General features: G+C 48.2%; 1 protein-coding gene across 6 annotated transcripts in view; it reads right to left on the bottom strand.

Moving 5' to 3' along the window:
* Nucleotides 1-18,777, bottom strand: part of MTSS2 (MTSS I-BAR domain containing 2) — a 104,404-nt gene that overhangs the window by 35,821 nt on the left and 49,806 nt on the right. The gene's annotated exons all lie outside the window — the stretch shown is intronic.

Raw genomic sequence — 18,777 nt, 5'->3', positions numbered from 1 at the left:
TGGGAGTGAAAGGCAGGGAGAAGGCAGAAGAGTAGCAGGAAGGGAGCACAGGAAATAGAGGGAGTCGTCCTGGGTTCTCTACCTGTCTTTGACATCTTGCTGCACAGTGCCTCAGTCTCTACATCTCCCTCATGAGGTCAACAGTCACAACTGCACAGGGGCCCAAGGAGGCAACTTTACCCCATTAGACCCCCTGTAGAAAGCAAAGTGTAATTTCCTCACCTTCCACATCTGTTGGCTCCTGCCCTCCCCTCTCCTCCCCGCCACTGGATGAGACCCATTTCTGCCCTGAGAACCTAAGGGGACACCCCTCTCCCTAAGGGTTGCTCTGCCCCTTCTCTTTTGCTAAGGTGGTCAGCTGGTCACCCCTGTCCCTGCAGGCCCTGGCCCCAGCAGCACCTGCTGGGCAGCTGCACCGAGGGGGAAGGCTGGGTTAACTCATTTCCTTGTGAGCTCATCGAGACAGGCGGCCGCCTCAGCTCCAAAGCCATTTAGAGAAAGAATTCATTTCCGCTGGCTCTCCCCTCCCCACCTCCCTGAGCTGACCAAGAGCATTTCCTCTCCCAGCTGCTCATAACTGAGCTTCCCTCACATTAACCCCCACAGCTCCCTCTTGCCTACACTATCCTCTCTGTGCAAGGACATAAGGAAGGGAGCTATCCCAGAATCCCCTCTGTCCCACGTCAGACTAGGGGAGAACTATCCCCAAACTCTCTCAGTTCACATCACTTGAAAGGGGCCTAGAGCAGAGTCCCCCCCAGTTCACACCAGGTGGGACGAGGCCCCAAATTCTCCCTGCTCTACTCTGGGCAGGGCTGAGCCATCCCAGAGTTCACTCCATCCCACCAAAGGAGGGAGAAGTATCTCTCAGAGTCCCTTGTCTCACTTTTCCTGGATCATTTCCCCCAGTTTCCCTGTTGTTCCATCTCTTCTGTAGTTGAGGTTCATGCCTGGCATGCTGAAGGTCCAACGTCAGCTCCTACCTCCGGCCCAAACAGAAGTCTGTACCACTCCCCAGTCTGGTTAGTGCAGCACTGCTAAGAGGCAGAGCACATTAGCATGGGTGTAATGTGGTGATAGCCATGTGAATGTGGTGATAGAGCCTGGGAATACCAAATCCAGGCCAAAAGTCCCATTTCAGCGATGGAGTCCCTGAGAAATGCTCTGAAATTCAGGAGCATCCTGTAAAACTCAAAACAGTTGGTTGCTTTACCCAGAGAGGTTGCAACAGGGAAGGAGCCTGAGTGGAGGGGAGGGTGCACAGGCCTATAAAAGCTCCTTAGCCAGTAGGGATAGGGATTCAAAGCGATGTGTGGGTGCCAGAGCCAGGCATCTCTATAGCACATGCTGCTGTGGAGAGTCTGGGTAATTCAAAGCTATAGAGCTGCTCAGAGGCAGCTCACAAAAAGCTGCTAACCACAAAGAGCAGCCCCAAATAAAGACATAACAATGGCTTAAACCTGGTTTCACTCCCCCTGCTCTGGGCTGGGTCTGCTGGAAGGGCAGCATGGATCTTAGCCTCTGCGTTTATATTGTGCACATGCTAAAACACAGGAGAGTGCAAGCAATGCCTTCCAGGAGCCGGGAACCAGCATCCCCCAGGACCCACACTTAGCAGGACAATTGCTCTTGGAAAACATTTTAAATGTTGCTACATTGTGCACAGATCACACCAATATGTGCCCAGGTGGGCCATTTTAACAGCAGGAAGCTAGAGACGTAAAGGGACTTATTCCCCTACCTCGCAGCTGTACCAGAAAAATGAAGCAGGCTAGTTTGGGAAGATGACAGAGTGCTAATTTGCTCTCAGATCCTCTGTCCAGTACATTGTGCTTTGACTTCAACAGTCCAGTACCCATTCAAAAATCAGGCCTCGCAATTTATTAGATCAGGTTAGCAGTTATGAGATTTTAAAATATAATTGGCTTCTATTTGTCTTTTAAATGAAAGGTGAGAGCCTCCCCTAATCAGATGAAACCAGAAGCAGAGGCTTTAAGGGAAAAAAGACACCAAACACTATAAATGTCATAACAAAAATGACTGGAGATGACTGATGTGGTGCTCCCAAGAAATTCTAATGACTAAAAATGACCACTGTTCAGACAAGGATCCTTTGAAGTGGAAGATTTGAAGAAATAATGCAGCCGACACCCTCTCCCCAGCAAGAAAAAACACTGCTGGGTTGTAAGTCTGGATGGCAGCAGACTGTCCTGTGCTGTATTTTTCCTCAACTTCCCCCAGCTACTCTGGCTTCCTCAGAGCCCAGCTTAATAAGAATTACCGAAGGTCTTCTCTGACTCAGGAGATGCTCTCTGGCTTTGCAATGCAGCATGTGGAACAAGAGCTGTCAGGAAGTGAAGTACAGTCACAGAGATTATTCTATATGCAAGGAAATAAGCTCCAAAAGGTCTGTCCTGAATGGCTGTCTGCCTGAGTATGAGCAGCTGCAATCCTTTAGCTGAGCTGAATAGCTTGAAACTGTTTTTTTATGTTTAAAAATAACCACGGTTTATTTCTAGGGTGACCACGGAAAGCAAAACCTTTCTTTGCCTTATATGGTGGGTGGAAAGCTGTGAGGGGCTGGCTCACGGGGGTCAGGGAGGTGAGCAGAATTTGTGGTAGCAGATCAGAAGTGAAGGCTACACAATAAAGCTGCTTACTCCACCCTCTATTTTCTCTTTTTTGTCCTCCACCAGCAGCCCATTTCCTCCACCTCATTTTCAGAAAACCACACTCAGCTTTGGTCCTGCATATACTGACAAACATGGGTAATGTGCTTTCAGTGGGACTTTGCATGTCTAAGTCACTTGTACCCGTAAGCCTACAGGATCATCAGTGCCTACAGGATCAGCTCTTCATGCTTTTATTACATTTTACTGGATCTTCCCTGTGCCCCACTGGGACCTTCCTGTGATGTACTGTGCAGGGGAAGATGGGAGAATACTAGCTTCCAGTTTGGCTGAGCAGCCACCTGGGCAGTCCTGACTGCAGACCTTAAGATGGCAGCCAAGTCTAGAGCCTTGGACTCCCCCTGGATGTGATTTTGTGGTATGCAGCAGGCCTGGCTCAAGATAGCCGGCCACTAGGGCTGTGCAAAGCTTCAGTTTGCAATTCAATTTGGAGAAGATTTGGCCTGATTTGGAGGCTGAATCTTCGAATCAAATCGCTCAAAGCTTTAAACTTTCCGAATCGATTTGGAGCTTCCGAATCAATTCTGAAAAGATTTGGTGATTTGGAAGGCAGTCTTTGAGGGGAAACAGAAACTTAGAAGCAGGGGAAGCAGGGGGCGGGGAGGGGGAGCAGGGAGGGAAGGACTGATATCTCTAGCTGGCCAGTGAGTGTGATTTCTCCCCGAGTCCTCTTCCAATCACGGTGTCTGGGGGAGGGACATAAAAACAGCACAAAAGCCTTTGTCTGCAGGTTTTCTGTGTCTTTCGTGAGCTGGTTCTGAGCAACAGCGTCAGAACGGTACTGGACTGGCTTGGCTTCCTAGTCAGTTGCCTGCTCCTTTTTGTTCTTAGAAAGGACTGGATAGGATATAGCTTAGCTTAGCTTAGAATCTCTCTACTCTACTTATCCAATTCATTTCTTTCAGTTTATATTTGTTCTCTTTTACTTTTAAAAAAGAAAGCTCAGTATTTTCCCTGGCAGTGTGATCCATCACTGCAGGGAAGCACATTACACACACTCACACACATCATAGAAGAAGTCAGATATTCATAGAAGAAGAAGAAGAGATTCAGATTATATATAGTTATTAGTTATTAATATTATTATAGTTAGTTTATATACAGACTAAAGACAACACACAAGAAGTCAGATAGAGATTCAGATTGAGATTAACACATACAACACAGAACTCAAGAGTCTTAGAAGGAGAAGTCAGTCACACATCACAGAAGAACAACACAAACCATACAGTTATTCATAATCAATAATCATCAGCAAACTGTAGTCCACTACACACAACACAAAGCAAACAAATCACACAACCCAGAAGGAGTCAGACACACACCTTTTGCAGCACAGGAAAGATTAATATGAAGTGTGCTGGAAAGGCAGGTGCCAGGTCTTCTGGCAGGGGAGGGAGAGGGGCTACAGGGGGTAGGGGGAGAATTAGAGCTACAAGTTCTCCCCCTCACAAACATAGATGCATCCTCTTCCTGAGCAGCCATGAGGCTTCTGCTGCCAGTGGAAACAAGGAGGTGGGAGCAGTACCTGACATCCCTGCACCTGCATCACCTCCCCTAACTCCAGAAATAGGCACCAGCAGCAGAATGACTGTCTCCTCCACCCCAATTCCATATCCAAGTGTGAGCCTCCCGCTACCAAAGGAGGAGCTGGAGCTGGAACCAGGGACCTGAGCCCCCTGGCTAAAGCAATTCTGGGGAGCAAGGAGGAATCTGAATCTGAGTTTGTGCTCAACATCTTTCAAAGATCCCCTAGACTCAGGTCTCCTTCTCCGGAAAGCACTTCGGAGGAGGTTGAGGTTGAGGTTGAGGTTGTGGAGGCTCAGGCAAGTGGGTCAGCTGAGTCACCTCCTCCTGCTGTTGTGCCTCAGTCTGCTGAGGAGGGGGATAAGGTAGGATCCCCATCCTCAACCCAGAAGTGGGGGAGTAGCGTAGTGTAGGATCATTTTGAGGTGGCAGATGATCCCAGGTCTGCTATCTGGCAGCACTGCCGAAGGCAGATCAGCCAGGACAAGGAGGTGAAACACTTCACCACCACGGCGATGCTGCTGCATCTCAGGAGGCAGCACACTCTTGCCTTTCTTCCTGCTGAGCCTGGCACCAGTGCAAGTGTGCCCAAAGGGAAGTCCCCCACTCACTTCAAAGCCCATGTCCCCCCAAAGCAGAGGCAGGCCATCCTGGAGCAGTGGGGGACAGCTGCAGACTGGGGGGCAGGGGAGTGTTCCCAAGAGATGCCAACTTTTGGGTTGAAAAACCCTTTGTCAGGCTGAGGAAGCATCTGCCGTTGTATCGGCTGGTTCTGGATGGAAGGAATAGTAAAGAAGCCAGAGGCTGGCCTGGCATGCAATGCAAGCAAGAAAGCCAGTCAGTGAAAATGGAAATAAAGGCATCAGAGGGTGAGGGACAGGCTGGGAGTTGAGGGGAAGGGGGATGTAGCAGCGCAGGTAAAATTGCAGAGGTACCTGGGGAGTCAGATGTCTGGCAGGTTGTAGTGTCAGGATTCCACTTTATTGAGTCCATGAGTTTCTCTACCTAGGAGGCTGATGAAGTGAAGATCATAGGCCCAGCTGTGAACAGTGGTTTGTAAATTGTTCCGTCTCAGGATCAGGCCTGAGAGACTGGAGGCAAAGTGTTTTTTTGGTAAGGAATGTGCCCCCACAGGTAGTTGGGTATTCTTGTCTTTGATAGATACTGGAGTGCAGTTTGTGGGGTACTGGAGATAGTTGGCAGGTTTTGTGTTCTGAGCTGTAGGAAGTTGGCTTCAGTTCTGGTGATGAGGTGAGGTGCTTGTTTGAATTTTTAAACCACTTTTCAGAGCTGGGCCTATGAACTGCACTTCTTCAGCCCCCTAGGTAGTAGGTACAGAAACTCATGGACTCAATATAGACAGTGGAGTTCTGGCACATGGCGACCTGCCGGACATCTGACACCCCAGGCACCTCTGCACTTTTACCTGCGCTGCTATATCACCCTTCCCCCAGCCTGTCCCTCACCCCCTGATGCCTCCATTTCCATTTTCATTGACTGGCTTTCTTGTCTGCATTGCGTGCCAGGCCAGCCTCTGGCTTCTTTACTATTCCTTCTATACGGGACCAGCAGACACACCAACTACAGGTGCTTCCTCAGCCTGACAAAGGATTTTCAACACAAAAGCTTGCTAAAATACATTTCTCTAACTCTATAGTTGCCCTACTAAAAGGACACCAGACTGTCTTACCTGTTGTCATGTAAAGTGGTGGTCTAAGATGAGGCTGTAGGGGAGAAGGAGGCCTCATTGGGGCACACTACCATGTTGTGTAGAGGCCCCAGTGCCAGTGAGGGCGCACCTTAACACACACACAATATCACCCACCCATGTCATGAGTTTTGCCTGTCAGCAGCCAGAGGTGCAGGGCCCCAGAACCCCCCTGCACCTATCTCCTTGAAAGCTGGCAGGCTTTGTGACCACAACAGGCCTGCAGTTTTCACCCTAAGACAGACACAGTCAGTTGCACAAGCAACCATGTCACGAGTTTTGCCTGTTAGCAGCTCGAGGCACAGGACCCCAGAACCCAGACTCCCCTGCACCGATCTCCTTGACAGCTGGCAGGCCTCATGGCTGCAGCGGGGCCTAGCTGGACTGCAGTTTTCACCCCCCTGTGCCTTAACACACACCCACTGTCATCCATGTCATGAGTTTTACTTGTCAGAAGCTTGAGGTGCAGTTTCCCAGAAACCCCTGCACCTATCTCCTTGAAACTTGGCAGGGTTTGTTGCCTCAGCAGGGGATACCATCCCTGTAGTTTTCACCCCACTGTAGCTTCACACACACACACATGATATGAGTTTTTCTTGTCAGCAATTTGAAGTGTAGTTTCCCTGAAACCTCTGCAGCTATCTCCTTGAAACTTGGCAGGCCTGATGCCCTCAGCAGGGCCTACCATCCCAGTAAGTTTCATCCAAATCAGCCAAAAAGTGACAAAGTTATAGATATTTCATTGATTCCCCATTATACTCTGTGGCTGAATCTCCGAATGTCTCCAAATCGGTGCTGAATCTTCCAAAGCCAATTCGGCTGAATCAATGTGGAAAAGCGATCCGAATCTCCGAATTGAGTTGTGGGCCTCTGAATTGACCAAATCCAAATCTGAACTGAATAGTTCTCTAATCGCACAAGCCTGGTGCCCACTGGGAGGAGCAGAGAAGGCGGGAGGACAGCACTGCTGTATGGTAGCTGTGGGAATGGTACAAGCATGGTTGGACAGGCTGCTGGTTATGTCAGCTCTTATGGCTGAGGGTGCTGCAGAGGACATGGTGCACTGGTCTTTATAAACACAGAGGGCCAAACACTATTTTCTAAGAAATAAACAATATCTCAAGGCAGGCCTTGAAATCAGGGACCCATGGCTCCTCTCTTTACACATCAGTGCCAAGAGAAGATTCTCCTCTACACCACAAACACATACTAAGAACTGGAGCCAGCATGAGGCATGTTCCTCAGCACAGCTGCAGCACTGAGTCCCAGCAAGCAGCTCTGTGCTGACCTACAACAAGCCCTAGTGCATGGACCACTGGCTGTGAGCTGTACTGCCGTTTGGTGCTGCACGCTGCAGAATGACCCATAAAAACACTCAAGATGGTCCTGGATATTTACACCAGGGAATGCCCTGGTCCCCAGAGAAGGCCTGTATTTGGCAGGTGTATGGGGGGCCAGTGTATTTTGTGTGGTGCCTCAAGGGGCAGGCAGCATCTGCCCCAAAGCATCTGTACTCCATTCCCAGAGGGGCACAGCAGGGACTGTAGGGAGGGGAATTGATGAGGTTTTACAGGCATTTGCTTGGCCGGGGGGATTGGCAACATAACATACAGGCCTGGGGAAATCTGCTAAGGGAAGCATTGCCTTGCTGCTGCATCTTATGGCCTGACTTCTCACTATACAGCTGCACCTCCCTTGGGAGCTCTTTCAGAGGCCAAGTCCAGGAGAGGTGCATGGCAGTGGCCTTGACATTGTTCTTGAAAGGGCAGAGGCTTTACAGGGATGGATGCTGCCAGCCACTCTCCACCTTGCTGCTGCTGCTGTGAGAGCACAGTATTTGTGCTGAGGAAGCTGAACCCCCTACGGAAGGTGGGAGAAGGGATGGGATCATAAGAATGCTGCAAGCAGCGTGGAAACTTGGGCAACTTGAAGGAAAAGATGTTTTTAGTTGAATGATTTAAAGCTCCGAGGATTTGGTTTTCCACTTGCTCACACTGGTATAAATCAGGAGCGACCATGCTGAAGTAGCACACCGATAAAATGAGAGTCACTAAGGCTAGAAACAGAATCAGCTGTGTTGGAACATGTCCCATCAAGCCCCAGTTCCCATACTGCCCAGTGCCTTCTGGGGGCAGTCTCTAAGCAGGGTTCCTCATTTAAGAAGTACCAGGGAGATTCCTGAGATATGCTGCCGTAAGTGAGGAACTCAAGAGCTTTACCTGCTTAAGGAGATGTCCCTGGGAGATCCTGGGGGTGTCTGTATAAATGAACCCCCTTCCCCCCCCCACTTTTCCTATTTAACAATATGTGCCCCAAGGGGCATCTCTGTAAGTGGGGAAATCAAGGAAGGCACTCCAGGAACCTGAAAACCTTGATTCGGCCTGGGAATTCCCCAGGGTGCTCAGGATCAGAGCCCTAAACCCTCCAGAGCAGCTGCCCTGGGTGGCTGGAGAGTATGGGGAGCTCCTGCTGCCCATGCTCTTCTGCCCCAAGCAAACAGACATCCACCACAAGAAAGTAGCACAATCTGTTATTACCGTTGTCCCTGCTGCAAATTTGAGGCATTTGTGGTGTGACAAAGGGAATGCATGTCTGTTTGTTTTGCCTTTGTGCTGCCATAAAAAATGTTATAGCAGCACAAAGGCACAGAAAAGTGATGCCTGTTTCCACACTAAGAAAACTCGGGCCCTTTGTTTGCAGTTTGCTTTTGTTAACATACATTTAACTCCAACAGCAAACAAACACTTGAAAGAAAGGTCCTCTTTGTCACAGATTCTCAGCTCAGGGAAACAAGTCAGAAAACACATGCGGGAGAACATTCAGGGTTTTTTCTGGAAAAAACAGACAGTCATTCCTGAGATTTCTGAGGTAAAAAACAAGCAGTGTTCAATGTCACGCTCAGAGCTGTTCTACAAACTGGTCTTAAACCACTCTCAACAGATCCAAACGCCCGGGAACTTTCAGGGTGACTGAAATCCAGGCCTAAATTCAAATGACTGCAAATGGACCCTCTCTTTATGGGGAGCAGAACCAACCCCCAAACTGTGAGGTATCCACAATCTGCAGCTTGGCCTTCTTGTTTCTGAAAGCAAGTGTCCAAGGCCAGTGCTGAGCTGGTGGGGAGAGTATGGGGCTACAGGAATGTTTGCTTATGCTGTAAAGCTGTTTGGAAGTGAGCACCAAGTTATCAGAACTGGGCTGAAGGACGGTGTGCCCCCACTAAACGGCCTAGTTGCGAGAGGTAAGAAAGGCTTGTCTGGCAGCTGATACAGGGAGAGAGGAGTGAAGGGGATGGTGAAATGAGGCAGAGAGAACCCGCTTCAGTTGCCAGAAGCCGACAGGAACACCAGCTGGCCAGCCTCAGTGCAAGATAAGCAGTGGGTGGAAAGGATGGCTTGAGCTGCAACACTGAGGCGCCAGGGTCTGATCCTGACCCTCTGTCTCAGACTGCTGCTGCTCCAAACATGGGGAATTTATGTTAGCGTGGCACTGAGTATCATAGTGTGATGACAGAGAGGAGCAAGGCCTAGTGGGGTTAGGAACTCCTGTCTCCTTGCTGGCTCTGACTTGCTGTAGGGCCTTGGGTGAGTCATGCTGACTTTTCTGTGGCTCAGTTTCCACATCTAATGATGGAAGAAAACACTGACCTTGGAGGACAAAGCAAAGACCTTGAAGAAGAAAACATCTGGTCTTGTGGAGCTTTTTATAAGTGGCCCGAAAAAAGTTAGGCTTATTTTTCTTCAGCACTAGAAATTAAGTTCCTCTCTAAGCTGATTTCTACACTGAATGGCACACTAGAACCAGTGACATCACCAGCCAGGAGAGTGAAAGGCAAGCCACTGAGAGGAAACGGTGTTTTTAATAGGGGTGCACCGATACATTGGTCCAATATTGGATCAGCACTGATATAAAGAAAACTGTCTGTATCAGAAATTGGCCTGATATGTCCAAAAATTTGGCTGATAGATGGCCTGTGCATGCACGCAGCTGCAGCGCTGCACATAGGTGGCAAGGAGCAGTGTCCAGAAGCTTGGAGAGCTGCATGTAGCTGGTAAGTCTATGGTGGTGGAAAGGAAGGAGTGTGGGAGGGCAGATGAAGGCACCCACAGTGGGGGAGGGTGTGGGACTGGGGTTGGGGCAGGCTGTAGCACCCCCACACCTCCTCCCAGTGTCACCACTGCCTGCCCCAAACACAGCCCAGTCCAGCCCCTCACCGGAAAGAGTCCAGTGCAGCCCCAACCCCAGGCCCAGCCTGCAGTGGCAGCTGCCCTGACCTGTGCAGATCCAGAGGGCACCTCCCACCCGTGCCCTCCTTGGGTGTGTGCAGCAGCAGGAGCCACCCCCCTAGTTGAGCTGCTTGCAGCTGCACCCTATGCCCCACCCCACCCTGCTCCAGCTGGGCAGCACTTGCCCCAGCTCCACTCCCTCTCACCCTCACCACAGGGGCCTCATTCTGCCCTCTCCTCATGCCCCTTTCCTCCCCCCTCCCCTTCCACCACAACAGACTTACCAGTTGGACTCCACTCTTCAAGCTGCCTGGGCCGGTATCAGAAATCAGATCAGTATTGGCTGATATGCCTCCTTAAAAATTAGTTATTGATATCAGCCCCAAAAATCTCTACTGGGGCAACCCTAGCTTTTAAGTCTAATTCTTATCTTTTTAGTCTAATGTTTTAAAGCTGTCAGAATGTGGTTCCGCTCTTACTCATGCTGATGTAATTCAGGAATGACTACACTGAAGTCAATGAAATAACATGGGGTAAAATGGGTATCATCACTAAGGGAAAACTCAGGCTATTTGTTTTTCATTTGTTTTTGTTAATTCATACATTCATAGATGCTAGGGTGGGAAGGGACTTTGTCAGATCATCGAGTCTGACCCCCTTCCTGGGCAGGAAAGAGTGCTGGGGTCAAATGACCCCAGCCAGATGCCTATCCAGCCTTCTCTTAGAGACCCCCAAGGTAGGAGAGAGTACCACCTCCCTTGGAAGCCCATTCCAAAATTTGGCCACCCTTATCATGAAGAAGTTTTTCTTGATATCTAGCCTAAATCTGCTCTCTGTCAATTTGTGACCATTGTTCCTTGTTACCTCAAGAAGTGCCCTGGTGAACAGACCATCTCCGATCCCTTCCTGCATCCCCCGAATGAATTTGTAGGCAGCCACAAGATCACCTCTCAGCTTCCTATTGCAGAGGCTGAAGAGGTCCAGGTCCCTCAGTCTCTCCTCATAAGGCTTGTCCTGTAAGCCCATAACCATAGGAGTGGCCTTCCTCTGGACCCTCTCGAGTTTATCAACATCCTTCTGGAAGTGCAGCACCCAAAACTAGACACAGTACACCACCTGTGGTCTGACCAATGCCACACAGGGGGGAAGTATTACCTCCCTGATTCTATTTGTCATGCATCTGCTAATGCATGATAAAGTGCAGTTAGCTTTGCTGATGATTTCATCACATTCACAACTCATGTTCATCTTGGGGTCCACAATGCCTCCAAGATCTTTTTCCACTTCTGTGCTACTAAGAGATTCACTTCCCAGCCTGTAGGTGTGCTGAATATTTTTGAACCATAGGTGCAGCACTCTGCACTTGTCCCTGTTGAACTGCATCCTATTGTGTACTGCCCACTTTTCTAACCTGTCCAGGTCTGCCTGCAATTATTTCCTACCCTCAGGAGTGTGCACTTCCCCCCACAATTTAGTATTGTCTGCAAACTTAGACAGAGTACACTTCACACACATGTCCAAGTCACTGATGAAGATATTCAAGAGTACAGGTTCAAGGACCGAACCCTGCAGTACCAAACTACCCACATCCTTCCAGGTCGATACCGACCCATCTATTACCATTCTCTGGGTGCGACCACTAAGCCAATTTGCCACCCGCCAGACTGTGTAAACATCTATGTCACAGCCTCTTAATTTATTTATGAGAATGGGATGAGATACCATATCGAAGGCATTGCTAAAATCCAAAAAAAGGACATCCAACTCTACTCCCGTGTCTAAGCATTTTGCAATCCTGTCATAAAATGAAACCAGACTGGTCAGGCATGATCTACCTGCTATGAATCCATGGTGGTTTCCCTGCTGCATTATTTTTCCCGCTGGACTCCCACAAATATGATCCTTCATAATCTTTTAAAAGACTTTTCCAAGGATGGAGGTGAGACTGACTGGCCTATAATTACATCAAAAGCCTGATGACCTGAAAGGATTTTCATCAGGGCTCTTAGTGCTTTACCAATCTCCTTGTCCTCTAGGAGAGGACACCGACTTCAGCCACGTCCTGCCTTTGACCAACTTGGTCTCCATTCAAACTGCTCTGTTCCTAGGCAAGTCGCAATCTTAAGACATGGTTTCCATATCAATTCTACAGTAAAATGGCTGTAAAAATCAATCTGTGATATGGGGCCTGTCCTGAAGGCCCTTATATCCTTGATTCAGATGAGGGAAGCATATGCTGTCACAACATGAACCTCAATGACCTTTCTCTGAATGGTGACCTGGCATGGTTTGGGGCTCCAGTTGTCGGCCAGGATGTAGGCTTCTTTCACAACTGATTCTACAGTAGATATTCGTTTTATCCTCTGCTCCATATACTTCCTCTATATCAATTTATATCATCTGACCCCAGAACTCTTTTCTGCCCACAGCTGGGGGTCGGACTTGATCCACTGAGGTCCCTTTCAACCCTAAAAATCTATGAAATCTATGAAATTTCAGAATACTGCAAGTGCACAGTGTGGGAAGGTGAATGTGTCTCCCTGGCCTTACTCAGAGCTCTCCTGCCATGACTTGAGATGGGAGAAATGAGTTATTCCCTGAATGAGGTGAGATTCCATTGACCAGGCAGAGAGTAGTTTAACAAGGTGTTACATTTATTGAGTTCTAGTTATGAAGTCTTAATTGGCCATGCTTATTGCTTGTTAGCAGGGAGGCAGTTTTTTCACTGCCCTGCCGAGCCTCTCGTGGTTTCCTCCCCTTACTTCCCTTTTCCAACATTTGTTCTCTGGGCTCCCCAGGCCTGTCTTTGTCCACCCTCGCCGCCCGCAACCCCTTGAGTAAGTACCCTGCTGCTCACCGGTCAGCCACTGACCCACAGTCCCTCAGGCTTATGTGCTTCTGTTCTGCTCATCATCCACTGCGTATTCCTCTCTTCCTCCAAGTGCCCAGAGAATAAGGTTCTGTCCCTCACCACCTGCCTTTTAAGCATGGTGGCCGCTTTCATTCCCCTTATCTCCAACCTTTCTCTCCAAAATTGCAAGAAATGCATTCCAACTCCTCCAAGGGCTCTAAGCTTCCAGGTGCTCCTTGGAGACAAAAACTCAAACAGGTCCCTGCCCCATACAGGACAGAGACCGAAGTCTCTTGCTATCACCCCACGCTACTCACCCTAACAATTTGCCCGTACAGCTGTGTGTTATCCATACATAAACATGTGGCACACTCACAATTTGCATTGAGTCCAGTATTCAAATGAATAGCACAAAGAGGACATGGGGTCTGATTGCAAGCCTCTTTCCATCCTTCAGTTGATAAATGCCTGTGATTTTGAATGCAACTGCAGCTGCTTCAGGGATTCCAATGGCCTCAGAATTTAGTAACCCCAGAATTTAGTACAAAGACCTCTGCTGTGTAATTGAAGTCTTGATGAGGACAGAACACAGAAGGCCCTTTGCATACATACAGTAAACGAGTAGGAGAGAATAATGATTACACCTGTGCCAGATTCTCACAAGACTTAAAATTCAGTCGAGTAAAACAATCTTGCACAAATCTTAGGGGATGAATCATCTCCCATTGATGTCTCTGAGAGTCTTTCCACTGACTTCCATGGAATTAGATCAGACCCTTTAATTATATTGGATTTTCAGACCAAGTAAGTTTCTGATGTACATATAACACTGCAAATATGCAGCCAGTTCTGGGGAAGAGCGCAACAGCCACTCAGGGAGAACAAGGCACAAAAATGGGGGAATAAGGAATGGTGTGGGTTAAGCATGCTTAAACAAACTACTCCTTTAGAGTTGGACCACAGGGTCTTTGATACCCACATAACGCAGACATGAACTCGCATATGGTGGACAAAGTACAGCCAAATGCCCTGCACAGTGTAATGACGTTACGGATATTACGTACCCTTCCCAGACTTTCCCTGCTGTAAGCACATTTTATATGCAGTTACATATTTCAGGCATGTGCCAAACCAAGAAATTAACCCATTTCTAGGGACAGCATTACTTCTGAACCTGGTCTTCTCCCCAACCCCCTACTACTCTCCTCCCTGCCACTCTTTATGCTGGGGATTCTTATTTCTGATCCAACCCAGGCCCAGCAGATGGTACCAGTAGAGCCTTGCACTGCTGCTGTAATGCCCTATCAGTGTTCACTAGATTCCATTATGCAACAGCAATAGAAGAGCAGAGACGATTGCTTCCTTGGGCCAACCCAGTATAGAGCCTTGGCACTCTTAATGATTGGCTTGATGTTACAGCTGGGAGGTGGTAGGGGAACAGGCAGACCAGGGGGCATGAATGGGTGCATTGCCTATATGTGAAACATGAACCCAGAAAGGACAAAACAGGGCTATTTCATTTTCCATTATTCAGGAACTGAAATACCCCAAGAAGCCCAGATCTTACGCAAATCTAGTATCACGTGTTAGGCATTAAAAATAACCAATGAAAACACCAACAGTGTTGCAAGCACCCAGGAGTAGGCATGTGTGCTGGGGCAGGGAAACATCATTACATAAGAGTTCTCAAATCTCTTGAATACACAAGGAATCTCAGAGATCTCAGGTTCAGTGAGCAGGACTTTGACTTTTCAAGCACAGGCCCTGATCTTACGCCAAACTCTGTTCAACCATTGGAACCCACTTAACAGTTTTTTGCCTCTGACATGTGGCTCAGTTTCCATTTTGGGAGAAACCAGTATTAATCATGAATCAAGAAACAATGATTTTCTTTTCTTTTCTTTTTAACTTATTGGTATGTTTGACTTCAGTATGTAGGAATCCTCTCATTCTTCCAGCCTTGGTAATAGTTCTTATATGCATACATGTTCAGGTATTTTTATCCACTGTATGAATAGCTGCATGACAACCCTTAGTAATACATTTGGTTCTGTCAGAAAGCATCCAAGCCTGTAAGCTAAGAAGGCGCAATTTCAGATCCCTAGGAACAGAAACGACCCTAGGCTGTACATGTGAGATGCTGATACTTGCACAGATAAAAACAGATCTGAAATTGAAACTCTGGTTTTACTGATAAAAATTTGCACTGGGAAAATAAAATTGGGACTTGAATTGGTATAAAGGTCTGAACAGCATGATTCATAAAAAAACAACTGTGACATGAACCTTGACTGCTTTCTATCCCATGGAAACCAAACAACTGTAGAGAAGGGATAAACTGGAGCTGACAGAGGGGGAAGTTCACCATGTGAAAGGCTCCATCTTGTGACTCCAGAAGCATGGATTCTGTTCTTTGTCACAGGCTGCCTTTGTAATAGCAGGAAACTTATCTTCAGCTTCTCTAGGCTTGGCAACCCAGCTGCATAGTAGGGATCATCCTGCTTCACCCCACAGGAATGCTGTGAGGATAAGCTCAATAATGAAGGACACAATTGGGTTTAGCAGACAGGGCGTCCAGGCACTCAGGTGCTATGCCTGCCTCTGCCCCTAATCTGCTGGGTGATGTTGAGCAAGTCAACTTGATCCAGACTGTCAAAGATATTTAACCTCCTAACTCCCATTGAGTTTGGTACCTCTTAGGCACTTGAATGTCCTTGACAATTTGGGCCTTCTCTTCTCTGTGCCTCTATTTCCCCACCTTCTTCTGCTCTGTCTACTTAGAGCGTCAGTGCCTTGGGATGGCAACTATCTCTCAGTGCATGTCTACCCAGCACATGGGGGTGTTCAAGCGGCACTGGAGTACAAATGCTACCAGGGTAAGATAATTGGATGAGGGTTTGGTCATACCAGCACCTGAGGGTGCTCAAGGAAAGCCACATGGCCTGCCTTGGCTGTGTTTAAGTTTTCATCTGAAGCCACTGGGGGATGGGGGCTTCTTTTCAACTTATAGTTAACTTAAAGGTCCATCTCTCTATGGTTTTAAAGCAACCTGGATTTCCCAGAGCCTAGACTAGGAGTGGCCAACCCATGACAGGCAGCAGATTAGGAAGGGGACAGGCAGCATGGTGGCAGATAGGGCAGAGTGCAGAAAAGAGAGAAGTTCAGTCAGGGAGCACAGGGCAGGGAGCAGAAAGCAGAGCAGGAGATCAAGCAAAGTTATGGGATTGGAGTGGCACTCAGGGAGGGTAAGAAAAGGCTGGCACCCACTGGCCTTTTATCTTGGATGTCCTGAAAGAGGGCACAGCCTGCTAGCCCAGGGGCAGCTCACCATACTGTGCTTTAAGCAGGCTGGGTTCCTAGATTCTTTTTTGTGGGCTGACCTGCCACAGGGCGTCTGTGCCAGGATTTTCCAGTGAGAAGGAGCCTGCAGAGACTAATTCTAGCAAGCAGAAGCAGGAAAAGGTCCCCTTCCTCTAGTCCACCCCTTTCCCATAGGGCCCAGTTTGGCTTGTTTCCTAACATGAGGGAGTCTCCTGTACCACCTTCAGGATTTCCGCACATGAAAGGAGTTACGACAGCAGCTCCCCTCCCCTCCCTGGTGTTAGTGCCTAGGGGACAGGCCCTCAGCCCACAGAGGGCAGGCAGGGGAGGTTCACCGCAGTGCCAGGGCACAGCCCCTTGGGAATTCTAATCCATTTCTCCTGCCTTCTTCCAGCCACACACAAGTGCATACATATACAGACACACATACACCGGTGTAGAAATACACTCCCATGCAAGCACCAGCACACAGATGCTCCTGAGAAGATTTCTAATTAGGTGTTATACCTGGATTTCAGACACAGTGGTCATGCCTACACATTTATTAATGCACTGTAAATTTGATTTAGTGCTTGCTTAATGAAATGCTCACTAAATGTGCAGGAATTCATGCAATTGCATAGTAGCACTGGCGCATGGTATTTTTGTGATTCTTACTGCGCAGTAGCTTAATAACACTGCAATAGCATATTAGCATGGTTTTTGACCAGCACACTACTGCGCAGTGTTATTAGGTTACTGCGCAGTAAGTGTCTCATGTAGACGCACCCAGTCTCTCAGGGTTTGAGTCAAGTCACTGCAAGAGACCTCCGGAGACAGTGAGTCCCACCACCTGTTATCACAGGCAGCCATGCCAGTTCACAGCTGCCTGCACACTTGGGCAGCACACCCAGCTCTGCTGACAAGGAAAGGGCCTGCCTTGATTAAGGCTGCTGTGCTGGCCTGAAATCAAAGTCAGTTCTCTTGTGGGGCTGGCCAGAATTCTGCTTCTGAACCACAGCTGCTGTGCACGGATGGCCTATGTGATCTCAGACAAGTATTTTTATGCCTGAGATCCCTACCTGCAAACATAAGTAACAGCGCTGTCCTGCCTCCCAAGCATAAGTGAATATAAGTACATTGAAGACAGCAACACATTAAGATACTGCAGGGATGGGGATCAGGGACGTGCCTTAACATGCTGGCTCACAAGAACACGACTAATTATTGCATCAGAAATATCAAGCTCGTGCCTTGCTCTCCTGAGCCTGATCCCCTCCCACAGGCCCCAGGGAAGGAAATTTACCAGTTCTATCAAAATCAAAGACACAGGGATCTCTTGGAGTGACTGCATTATTCAGTCTCATAATTAAACCACTCTTATTTCTTCATGTCACTCAAGCTGCTGCAGAATTTCCATTCCATGAACCCAAGTGCCACAGAAGCCCGCAACCTTGCTGCAGACTTTTAGTCTTGACTGTTACAGAGCACAAGGGACCCTGATTCCATGCATGGGGGTTTACGAGCCAGTTAGGGGTGCTGCCTTTTTTCTGGTATTGAATTTGGCATATGTAGATAGTAACTGCTCCAGGATATAATTATGTTTGCTTCTTCACATCATAGCACATGGATCTGTCTCACTAACAGAACCATGCATGTGCATCTCTACAGGGCACCAGGGGAAGCCAAATGCCATCCTCATCTCACAGTACTGCAGCAGGACAGTGTAACTGATGCGGATGCAGGATAGCGGGTTTCCATTGTACATTAAGACATTCTCATGGAAAATACATTTAGGGTGTTTGGGACAACCCTGTGCAAGAGTCTCATAGAAGGGAGAAGGACACTGTCTCCTTCTAGCCACTACAGACTAAACCCACCAGGTTGCTATAACTGTTCGCCTTCCTTGCTCTGCAAAGTGAAGTGAAATTCATTTTTAGCGTGCTGTCTCCTCCCCATCCTCCTTTGGGTGGCCAACAATGGGCTTGCCAGGGGCTGTGGGCCAAGGTTATTCGGGTTAACAATACATCAACACACAATCCTCTTCCAAACCTGAATCATCTATTCAGTATTTGGAACTGCCAGAAAAAGACTGCTTCCCAAACAGACCACATCCCTGACGATTTCTGGAGCCTCTCAGCTACATTACAGTAGCAGAACTACTGCACATGCCTGACTCTAAGGTTCAGGTGTCAATCTCCTATTGGGTGGTGCTGTACAATAGATCTGCCCTGGGTTCAATGTTTGTAATATCACAGCTTCAAATGGCTCTATTAACCTACATGGGTCTTTAATGCTTGAGCTCCCTCTGTTTATTTAAATGTTCAGTATACTGGTGGTGAACAAGAGAGCACTCTATTTGCAGTGTGAAAGAAACCTTGTCTGTACCAAGATGACAATTCGAGAGGGCTGTCAGTCATTGCGCTGGTATCTCTTCACTTGTCCACAGGGAGGCATGCATAGTTGCCAAGCCCA

Source organism: Crocodylus siamensis, chromosome 9 (genome assembly GCF_052110815.1).
Source record: "Crocodylus siamensis isolate JL-2025a chromosome 9, ASM5211081v1, whole genome shotgun sequence".
NCBI classification, from domain to species: domain Eukaryota; kingdom Metazoa; phylum Chordata; order Crocodylia; family Crocodylidae; genus Crocodylus; species Crocodylus siamensis.
Note: the sequence above shows the minus strand (reverse complement) of the source record. Positions and strands in the feature narration are given on the sequence as shown.